The sequence below is a fragment of the Mus caroli genome, chromosome 4, assembly GCF_900094665.2.
Source record: "Mus caroli chromosome 4, CAROLI_EIJ_v1.1, whole genome shotgun sequence".
In the NCBI taxonomy this organism is placed as follows: Eukaryota; Metazoa; Chordata; class Mammalia; order Rodentia; family Muridae; genus Mus; species Mus caroli.
Window position 1 is genome coordinate 133,345,546 of NC_034573.1, and position 11,740 is coordinate 133,357,285.

The 11,740-nt window shown below is 38.2% G+C and overlaps 1 pseudogene; it reads left to right on the top strand.

The window, feature by feature from the left end:
* Positions 1-8,897: 8,897 nt before the first annotated feature.
* LOC110293611 lies at positions 8,898-9,451 on the top strand (annotated as a pseudogene).
* The last annotated feature ends 2,289 nt before the right edge of the window (positions 9,452-11,740 follow it).

Here is an 11,740-nt window from a genome sequence, read left to right on the forward strand (position 1 = left end):
ACTGAGTTCTTGAAGTTTTGTGGAACAGTTTGTGGAAGGATTATTTAACCCAGAGAGGGTAGGGACTCCATAAGAAGACCAACAGTTAAGTAGCCTGGCCCCCTGTAGGTTCCCAGAGACTGAACCACGAATCAAAGAGCATGCAAGATCTGGACCTAGACCCTAGATAACAGATGTTCAGCTTGGTGTCATATGTGTCCTCTCACAGCTGGAGTGGGGTCTTACCTTGACTCTGTTGCTTGCCTGTGGATCCTGCTCTCCTAAGTCAGATGACTTGGTTTTCCTTAGTGGGAGAGGATGTACCTAGTCCTGTAGTGATTTGAGGTTCCAAGGTTGGTGGTTTTCCCAGGAGGGACCTCCCAGTTCTCAGAGGTGAAAGGGAGGGGGAGTGGCCATGTGAGAGGAAGACTGGGAAGAGACTGGCTCTTCCATCAGGATGTAAAGTGAATCAATGAATAATTTAATAAAAAATAAGTAAAAAATATTTGATACAATTAATTATATGAATAAGTTCGATAATATGCCATTTCAGAGGATGCAGATGAACATTTGAGAATATTTACTCACCAGTTTAGGATATATTTTGTTCGATTTCAGTTTTAAGACAAGTCTCCTCTACTGGAAAGTATCTCTGGGTGTCCTGGAATTCCTGATTTCCCCTGTATCCATCCCTCAATGCTAGAGTTACAAATGTGGTTACCTAGATTCTGCTTTTAGAATTTTACTTTCTACCCTCAGCAAATAGAGATATAAGTGACTCTTCAATATAAAAAAAATATTTGTTCCTGATATTATGAAAACTTCCTGGATGACAGTAACAGACTTTTTTGTTTGCTTGCTTGCTTATTTTTTAGAAAATTCAATGACTTTTTCCACAATTTATTTGACCCCCTTTTCATTAATTTTACATCATGATCAGCATCTTTTTCCAGTTCCCCTCTTACAGAATCCCTCTGCCATTTGCTCCCCTTTCTCTTCTGAGAGGTTGGGGGGACCCTGGCTATCCCCCAACCCTGGCAAATAAAGTCTATGCAGGGTTAGGCACATACTCTTTCTCTAAGGCCAGATAAGACAGCCCAGTTGGGGAATAGAATCCACAGACAGGAGACAGCCTGAACACTGTTCCAGTTGTTTGGAGAACCCACATGGAGACTGAACTGCACTTCTGCTGTAAATGTGCTGGGAGGCTCAATCCAGTTTGTATATGCTCTTTGGTTGGTTTTTCAGTCTTGTGAGCTCCCAAGAGTCCAGGTCATTTAACTCTGTTAGTCTTTCTGTTGAGTTCTTATCCCCTTCAGGGCCTTCAGTCTGTGCTAGAAGTTTGAAGCCATCAGGGACTACAGAAACCTTGTGTAAACAAACAAAGTCACACAGTAAGATTTTCTCTCTGAAACATTCTGATTCCTTTCCACTTTAAATTCACTTCTTTCCATCGAAATCATCTCTGTTCTCTTTTATCCACACATTAAAAATATATTCATGAGTAGGTGTCCAATATAGCTAGTTAGAACTTAGAGAGGAGACAGTCTTCTTTTTAAAAAATTTTAAAATTTATTATTTTATGGGCAGTTTATTAAGTTGAATGATGAAAGCTATCAGAAAAAATATTCTCCAGAAAAATATGTTTATTTTCATAGAAAAAAAAAATGAAAGGAAGATCCAAACCCTCTCAGTATAGCCAGAGATGCTGTGGTAGTCATGCCTCTCTGGAGACAGGGACAGTGCATCAGTCTGAGATGTCACTTCCTGGGGCAACAGGATTGTAGTCAGGTGGATCCTTACCATCTTCTAACTCCAAATCATCCATTTGTTGGAACAATGACTCATTCTCCTCCACGTAGTTGCCAGCATCCTTAAGGAACTGGATATCTGATGTGTCAAGATTATGAGGTGTTTCTCTTTTTTTTTTCAATTTTTATTAGATATTTTCTTCATTTATATTTCAAATGCTATCCTGAAAGTCTCCTATACCCTCTCCCTGCCCTGCTCCCCTACTCACCCACTCCCAATTCTTGGCCCTGGTGTTCCCCTGTCCTGGGGCATATAAAGTTTGCAAGAAAAGGGGGCCTCTATTTCCAATGATGGCCTGTGGCATATGCAGCTAGAGACAGGAGCTCTGGGGGCACTGGATAGTTGATATTGTTCTTCCTCTTATAGGGTTGCAGACCCCTTCAGTTCCTTGGGTATTTTCTCTAGATCCTCCATTGGGGACCCTGTGTTCCATCCAATAGATGACTGTGAGCATACACTTCTGTATTTGCCAGGCACTGGCATAGCCTCACATGAGACAGCTATATCAGCGTCATTTCAGCAAAATCTTGCTGGCAAATGCAGTAATGTCTGCTTTAGAGACTGATTAAGGGTTGGACCCCCGGGTGGGGTAATCTCTGGATGGCCCATCCTTTCATCTTAGTGCCAAACCTTGTCTCTGTCACTCTTTCCACTGGTATTTTGTTCCCTATTCTAAGGAGGAATGAAGTATCCACACTTTGGTCTTCCTTCTTCTTGAGTTTCATGTGTTTAGCAAATTGTATCTTATTTCTTGGGTATCCTAAGTTTCTGGGCTAATATCCACTTATCAGTGAGTACATATTGTGTGAGTTCCTTTGTGATTGTGTTACCTCACTCAGGATGATGCCCTCCAGGTCCATTCATTTGACTAGGAATTTCATAAATTCATTCTTTTTAATAGCTGAGTAGTACTCCATTGTGTAAATGTACCACATTTTCTTTATCCATTCCTCTGTTAAGGGGCATCTGGGTTCTTTCCAGCTTCTGGCTATTATAAATAAGGCTGCTATGAACATAGTGGAGCATGTGTCCTTCCTACCGGTTGGGACATCTTCAGGATATATGCCCAGGAGAGGTATTGCTGGATCCTCCGGTAGTACTATGTCCAATTTTCTGAGGAACCGCCAGACTGATTTCCAGAGTGGTTGTACAAGCTTGCAATCCCATCAGCAATGGAGAAGTGTTCCTCTTTCTCCTTGCCAACATCTGCTGTCACCTGAATTTTTGATCTTAGCCATTCTGACTGGTGTGAGGTGGAATCTCAGGGTTGTTTTGATTTGCATTTCCCTGATGTGTAGGATGTTGAACATTTTTTCAAGTGCTTCTCAGCCCTTCGGAATTCCTCAGTTGAGAACTTTTTGTTTAGCTCTGTACCCCATTTTTAATGGGGTTATTTGAATTTCTGGAGTCCAGCTTCTTGAGCTCTTTGTATATTTTGGATCTTATTCCCCTATCAGATTTAGTATTGGTAAAATTACTTTCCACTTTGTTGGTGGCCTTTTTGTCTCATTGACAGTATCTTTTGCCTTACAGAGCTTTGCAATTTTATGAGGTCCCATTTGTCGATTCTTGATCTTATAGCACAAGCCATTGTTGTTCTATTCAGGAATATTTCCCATGTGCCCATATCTTTGAGGCTTTTCCCCAGTTTCTCCTCTATAAATTACAATGTGTCTGGTTTTATGTGGAGGTCTTTGATCCACTCAGACTTGAGCTTTGTACAAGGAGGAAAGAATGTATCAATTCCCATTCTTCTACATGATAACCTCCAGTTGTGCTAGCACCATTTGTTGAAAATGCTGTCCTTTTTACACTGGATGGTTTTAGCTCCCTGTCAAAGATCAAGTGACCACAGGTGTTTGGATTCATTTCTGGGTCTTTAATTCTGTTCCACTGATATACCCTTCTGTCGCTGTACCAGTACCATGCAGTTTTCATCACAATTACTCTGTAGTACAGCTTTATGTCAGGCATGGTAATTCCCCCAGAGGTTCTTTTATTGTTCAGAATAGTTTTTGCTCTCCTAGGTTTTTTGTTATTTCAGATGAATTTGCAAATTGCCCTTTCTAACTCAGTTAATAATTGAGTTGGAAATTTGATGGAATTGCATTGAATCTTTAGATTGCTTTCAGCAAGATAGTCATTTTTACTATATTGATCCTGCCTATTTATGAGCATGAGAGATCTTTTCATCTTCTGAGCTCTTCTTCAATATCTTCTTCAGAGAGTTGAAGTTCTTGTCCTACAGATCTTTCACTTCCTTAGAGTCATACCAAGGTGTTTTATATTTTTTGTGACAGTGATTTGTTTGAGTTAATTTAAATCCAGCTACTGCACTGATGCTGAATATCAGCTTTAGGAGTTCCCTGGTGGATTTTTTAGGGTCACTTATATATGCTATCATATTATCTGCAAATAGTCATATTTTAACTTCTACCTTTCCAATTTGTATCCCCTTGATCTCCTTTTGTTGTTGATTGCTCTGGCTAGGACTTCAAGTACTATATTGAATAGGTAGGGAGAAAGTGCGCAGCCATGTCTAGTGCCTGATTTTAGTGGGATTGCTTTCAGCTTTTCTCTGTCCAGTTTGATGTTGGCTAGTGGTTTACTGTATATTGCTTTATGTTTAGGTATGGGCTTAGGCACACCCTCTCCAACTGAGACCAGATAAGGCTACCCAGTGTGGGAACAGATTCTATAGTCAGGCTACAGCTTTAGAGACAACCCTGCTCTAACTCTTCTCCAAGAGTTAGAGCCCACAGGGAGACTGATCCTCACATATGCTACAAATGGGCCAGGGTTCTCAGTCCACTCATGAAAGCTCTTTGGTTGGTGGTTTAGTCTCTGAAAGCTCCCAGGGGTCCAGGTTAGTTGACACTGTTGGTCTCTGTGTGGAGTTCATATTTATTTCAGGGCCTTCAATCCTTCCTCAAACTCTTCGATAAGAGTCCTGATCTCCATCCACTGTTTGGCTGTAAGTACCTGCCTGTGTTTCAGTCACCTACTGTATAGAGCCTTTCATAGATTAGTTATGTTAGACTCCTCTCTGCAAGCATAACCGAGTATCCTTATTAGTGTCAGGGATTGGTGTTTGACCATGGAATGAGTCTCAAGTTGAGCTGGTTATTGGTTGGCCATTCTTTCAGTCTCCACTCCAGTTTTGTTCCTGCATTTTGTTAGATGGAACAAATTTTGTCTGGAAAGTTTTGGGTGTGTGTTTTTGTGGCAATTCCTGACCCTTTCTAGAGGTCCTTCTTGGCTATTAGAGGTGGCCTTTTCAGGTTCCAGATCACCACTGCTATGTACCTCAGCTAAGGTCACCACAATGACTCCTGGGAGTCCCCTATCCTTAACACTTCCTAGAGATACCCTCCAACTCCACACCTCTGTAAACCAAACAGCTTCATATATGCATTCACTCTCCTGCCCTTTAAACATCTCTCCTTTGTCTCCACACACCTGATCTTTCCCCACCTCCAGTTACCTTAATGTCTTAGGGTTTTACTGCTGTGAGCAGACAACATGTCCAAGGCAATATCTAATTGGGTCTGCTTACAGGCTTAGAAGTTCAGGCCACTATATCAAGGTAGGATCATGTCAGCACCCAGGAATGTATGGTGCAGGAGGAGCTGATAGTTCAACAACTTGTTCCAATGTCAAACAGGATAGGAATGGCTTTCAGGTAGCTAGAATGAGGGTCTTAAAGCCCAAACCCACAGTGACACACTTGCTTTATCAGGGCCAAATCTACTGCAACTGGGCTGCACAAATATTGCCACTAATTAAGACTCAAGCATCTTCTTTCTTGTTTAACTTCTTTGGGTCTATGGGATATATCACGGGTATCCTGTAACTTATGGCTATATATCAACTCATCAATGAATAAACACCATACATGTCCTTTTGGTTCTGGGTCACCTAATTCAAGATGATATTTTCTAGTTCCATCCATTTGCCTGAAAAATTCACGATGTTCTCCTTTCTAGTAACTGAATGGTATTCCATCGAGTAAATGAACCACATGTTCTGTATCAATTTGTCTGTTGAGGGACAACAGGGTTTTATCCTGTTTCTGGATATTATGACTAAAGGTTCCATGAACATAGTGGATCACATGCTTTTGTGGTATGGTGGAACACATGTTGGATACAAGCCCAAGGGGGGTATTGCTGGGTTTTCAGGTAGAAGTAGCTCTAATTTTGTGGGACACTGCCAGCTTGATTTACAGAGTGGTTCTATTTGTTTAAAATCATATCAATGAAGGATTTTCCTTTTGTCTACATCCTCACCAGCATGTGCTGTTCCTTGAGTTGTTCATCGCAGCCATTGTTGGTATAAGGTGGGATCCCTGGCTTGTTTTCATTAGCATTTCCCACATGACTAAGGAACTTGAACATTTCATTACTTGCTTCTCTACAATTCAAGAATCCTCTGTTGAGAATTTTCTCTTTCATTGTTCTGTACCTCATTTGATCATTTATTTGTTTTTGTTTTTGTTTTTATTTTTTGTAGCCTAACTTTTTGAGATCTTTATATATTTTGGATATCATACCCCTTTAGGATGTAGTGTTAGTGAAGATTTTTATCCAATATATTATAGGCTTCTGATTTGTCCTATGGAAGATGTTTTTTGCCTTACAGAAGATTTGCAGCTTCATGATGTCCCATTTATCAATTCTTGTTCTTAAACCATTTGTGTTCTGTTCAGGAAATTTTTTTTCCTGTGCCAATGTCTTCAAGGGTGTTTTATACTTTCTCTTTTATTAGATTCAGTGTGTCTGGTTTTAGTTTGAGGTCTTATCCATTTGTACCTGGCTTTTGTGTAGTGATAAATACAGATCTATTTGTATTCTTCAGCATACAGACATCTATTTAGACCAGCATCATTTGTTGAAGATGTTCTTTCTGTTCCATTGTACTGTTTTGGATTCTTTGTCTAAAATCAAGTGTCTGAGGTATGTCAGTTCATTTCTTGGTCTTCAGTTTAATTCCATTAATCCGCCTTCATGTTTCTATACCACTACCATGCACATTTTATTTCTATTACTTGTTAGTGCAACTCTAGGTTAAAGATTGTGATACCCCCTGATGTTCTTGTAGTGTTCAGGATTGCTTTGGCTATCCTGTGGTTATTTTTCTTTTTTCTTTCATGTGAAGTTTTTAATTGTTCTCTGTAGGTTTGTGAAGAATTAATTTGGAATTTTGATGGGGGATTGCATTGAATCTGTATTGCTTTTCGAAAGATGGCCATTGTCACTATATTAATCATACCAATCTGTGAGCAAGAGAAAATTTTTGACCTCATGAAAAATTTCTCAATTTACTTTTTTAGGAACTTTAAGTTATTGTCATACAGGTTTTTTACTTGCTTCATTAAAATTACAGCAAGGTGTTTTATGTAATCTGTGGTTTATCTAACTTCTTTCTCAGTGTCTTTTTTTTTTTTTTTTAAACTTGTGTAGAGGAGGGCTACTGTTATCTCTCAGGTATTTCTGTATCCAACAGATTTACTGAAGGGGTTTCTTAGCTGTAAGCATCCTCTGGTTCAATTATTTTAGTCACATATTTATTCTTTCATTTCATCTGCAAATAGTGACACTTTGTCATCTTCCTTTCCAATTTGAATCCCCATGACTTCCTGTACTTGTCTTTGTCCTGTAGCCATAACTTCACATAGCATATTGAAGAGATATGGGCAGAGTAGACAGCTTTGTTTAGTCCCTGACTTTATTGGAAATGCTTTAAATTTCTTCCCATTTCATTTGATGTTTTCTTTTGGCTTGCTGCATATTTCCTTTATACTGTCTATTTATGCACCTCATAACCTTGTTCTCTGTACCACTTTCATCATGAAGGGGTGTATGGTTTTGTCAAAGACTCTTTTGGTGCACCTAGTAACAAGATCATGTGTTCTTTCTTTCAGTTTGTTTATATGGAGAATTGTATTGATGGCTTTTCCCATATTGATCCACCCCCAAATCCTTGGGAAGAAGCCTACTTGATCAGGGTGAATTAAGTCTTTGATGTGTTCTTGGATTCAGTTTGTCAATATTTTATTGAGTATATATGCTCCAATGATCATAAGGATAATCACTCTGAAATTCTCTTTCTTCTTTTGAGTTTTTGTGTGGTTTAAGTGTCAGTGTGAATGTGACCTCATGGAATGATTTTGGCAGTGTTCCTTTTATTTCAATTTAGTAGATAAGTTTGAAGAGCATTGGCTTTAGCTCTTGTTAGAATGTTTAGTAGAATTCCCCAATAAAACCATCTGGCCCAGGGCTCTTATTTTTGGGAGATTTTGCAGAAGTGCTTCTATTTCCTCAGGGGTTATAAGACTATTCAGATGGTTTATCTGATGTTGATTTAACTTTCTTAATTATATGTCAAGGAAATCATCCATTTCATTTAGATTTTCCAATTTTGTTGAGTACAGACTTTTGGATTATGACCTAATGGTTCTTTAAATTTTCTTAGTGTCCATTGTTATGTCTTCCTTTTCATTCTGACTTTGTTAATTTGGGTACTGTTTCTCTGCCTCTTAGTTACTTTGCCTAAAGGCTTTTCTAATTCATCAAAGAACCAGCTCTTGGTTTGGTTGATTCTTTGTCCTCTTTGTTTCTACTTGATTGATTTCATCCTCGAATTTGATTATTTCCTGCTGTCTACTCTTTTTTGGTCTGTTCTTTTTCCCCCTCTTTTTTGCTAGATCCTAGAGTGTGAAAACTCTCCAATTTTTTTATGGGGGCATTTAGCACTATGACCTTTCCTCTTAGCACTGTTTTCCTAATGTGCCATGAGTTTAGGTATGTAGTGTCCTCATTTCCATTGAATTCTAGGAAGTCATTAATTTTTTTTTTATTTTTTTCTGATATATTCATTTATCCTTTAGTAGATAGTTGTTCAGTTTTGACATATATGTATGCTTTCTATTGTTTCTGTTGTTGTTGATGTCAACCTTTAAAAAATAGTAATCTGACTTCCTATTGCTGCCAGGACCCCACGCCTTCCTCCGCGTGAGAGTCACCTAGGCTCTCGAGCTACCACCTCACTTAGCATCTGCCTGCCCTCTGCTTTTTCTGATTGGCTCAACTGGTCAGTGACTTGGAAAGACGTCCTTGATCACCAGATTTATGTATGACAGTTTTGACAGCACTTATCAGGCAACAATTGGCATTGACTTCTTATAAAAAAAACAATGTACTTGGAGGATCGAACCGTGCGATTGCAATTATGGCACACATCAGGTCAAGAGAGGTTCAGGAGCTTGATTCCCAGCTATATTCGTGACTCCACTGCAGCAGTTGTTGTTTATAATATCACAAATGTTAACTCATTCCAGCAAACTACAAAATGGATTGATGATGTCAGAACAGAGAGAGGAAGTGATGTCATCATCATGCTAGTAGGAAATAAAACAGATCTTGTTGATAAGAGGCAAGTGTCAATTGAGGAGGGAGAGAGGAAAGCCAAAGAGCTGAATGTAATGTTTATTAAAATCAGTGCAAAAGCAGGATACAGTGTAAAGCAGCTTTTACAGTGTGTTGCTGCAGCTTTATCTGGAATTGAAAGCACACAGGACAGAAGCAGAGAAGATATGATTGACATAAAACTGGAAAAGCCTCAGGAGCAGCCAGTCAATGAAAGCGGCTGTTCCTGCTAATCCTCCTGGCATCTCTCAACCCTTCTGCAGAAGCTCACTACTTTGTCCCCATACTCTTTCATTGACTGCAGTGAGAATATTGGCTTGAACCTTTTCCCTTCAATAATAACGTATTGCAATTCATCATTGCTGCCTGTTTCTTGGAGATGATCTATTAGCTTCACAAGCACAAAAAAGTCAGTGTCTTTATTATTTATATTTTTTAAAAGCCAAACAATTCCAGTGTACTCGTGATAACTTTGAGGATTAGATACATTTTCTTAACACTTTTTCCCTTTTTAATATTATGATAATTTACTTAAAATGATGAAAATCTGAGCAATATGTGTGTGGCTTGTTAAAGAGCAGTGTGTTCACAGCAGTTTTGCCTGCCTTCTTGCTGTCTACCAGCTTTTCTTGCCTCTTCCTTCTCCCCTTCCCTGTTCTTCCCTTTCTCAAACAAACAAGACATGGCAAACCGCAGTCTAGCCAAGCCCTTTGAAATTATTCATAGTTTTACAGACAGCTCCAGGCCATGAGCCACAATGTCCAAAATTATTCTTGAGCACTGACTTAAATTACTTAGATCTTCTTTGAGGTCAGAACTCAGCTGTTGCTATCATGATGGGCAGTGCTGGAAAGGGTTCTGGTATATCTTCAAAATGAGTCCACGAATTTACTGAGTGCTTACAGGTAAAGGAAGATAAGATGTATTTCTGATCAGAACATGAGCTTTACTAGACTCTGGGAGGGAAAAGAAGCCAAGTACTTCTGAACCATTTTTTAATATTTGTTTCGTCAAGGTGAAATTATAAAAGTTATAGCAGTTATCCCAAAATGTTTTAATTATCAAAATACTGTCTTAAAAAAATGTAATACCTTTTAAAGCATTAGATTTTACTTGGGTTTCTTTTCCAAAAAATGTTAGGTAGACAAGGCATTGTAAAAATGAGTTTCCTTTAAGAACCATCAGAATATAAATTTAACATGAAGAAAACTACTATATCTAGTAGAAATAATATCTAAAGTTTACCAACTAAAGTGCCCTCACAGGATAGCAAATACCCTTCTGCTCTGGACAAGGGTTCAAATTTGAATACGGAAATAATTTCCTTCTAAGTCCCTAGAGGCGGGTCAGAGAAAGTATGAATTAAGAGGAAAAGGAGAGAATGGAAATAAAAGTCACTATAATGCAGATTTATGCCTTTTTTTTTTTAGCATTTTTTAAATGTTGGGCCTTTCAAAGTGTTTTTTGCTTTTTATTATATCTATATAAATAAGTTAACTAGCAATTTAGTTTTGTATTTAAGCTACACTTAATCTTTCTTCTTTGGTGATATTTATTTCTTTGCCTTTAAAAAAATTAGAATTTTTAGGTGTTTTGTTGAACACTTAGAGCTTCATCACCATGGCAATATGTATTTCCCTTGAAACATTGCAAACAAATATACTAGGAGTGCACCCTTTTAATCTTTACTAGATATTGTGAGATTGCTGTGTAAGTTAATAAACACATTTGTAAATACATTATTTGCAGGGAAGAAATTCTGAGTTCTAGCTCAGAAACAGCCTGCAGAGTTTATGTTGTAAGCATTACTTAACATAGTATAAAGATGAAAAGGTAATAAAAATAACTTCATATTTCCTCACCTCTTCAATGCAACAAAATCACTAACTGGAAAACCAACTCCCCTCTCCCTGTCCTCCTCCATTTTCACGTACTGTCACCTTGTAACACTTGGAGAGCTCTTGGACTATGGATCTGAATAGAGAAATACTTTAAGATAATCATTAGCCCACATATCCAGTAACTTATACTCAAACATGGGATGGAGTTGTAAAGTGCTTTTATAATACACATTATTGTTGAAAGCAAGGATTGACTCCTTGTTTTTTTATTTTGACATGACATATCCTGAAATAAATATCAATTCAATATGGAAAATATAGTAAGGTAAATCAAGTTATTTCAAGCTTCTTATGTCTGTTGAGGTTTACTTTGTGACAGATTACATTGTCAATTTGGAAGAAGGTTCCATTGGGTGTGTAGAAGAAGATATATTGTTTTGTGTTTGGGTGAAATATTCTATAGATATCTGTTAGGTCATGTGAATCTTATCATTCACTAGTTTTGTTATTTATCTGTTTAGTTCTGATCATTTGTCCATCAGAGATTGTGGGGTATTTAGTTTTCCTTCTATTAATATGTGGGATTAGAGGTGTGATTCAAGCTTTAGTAATGTTTCTTTTATAGATGGTGTGATGGTTTGTATATCCTTGGACCAGGGAGTGGCACCATCTGAAGGTGTG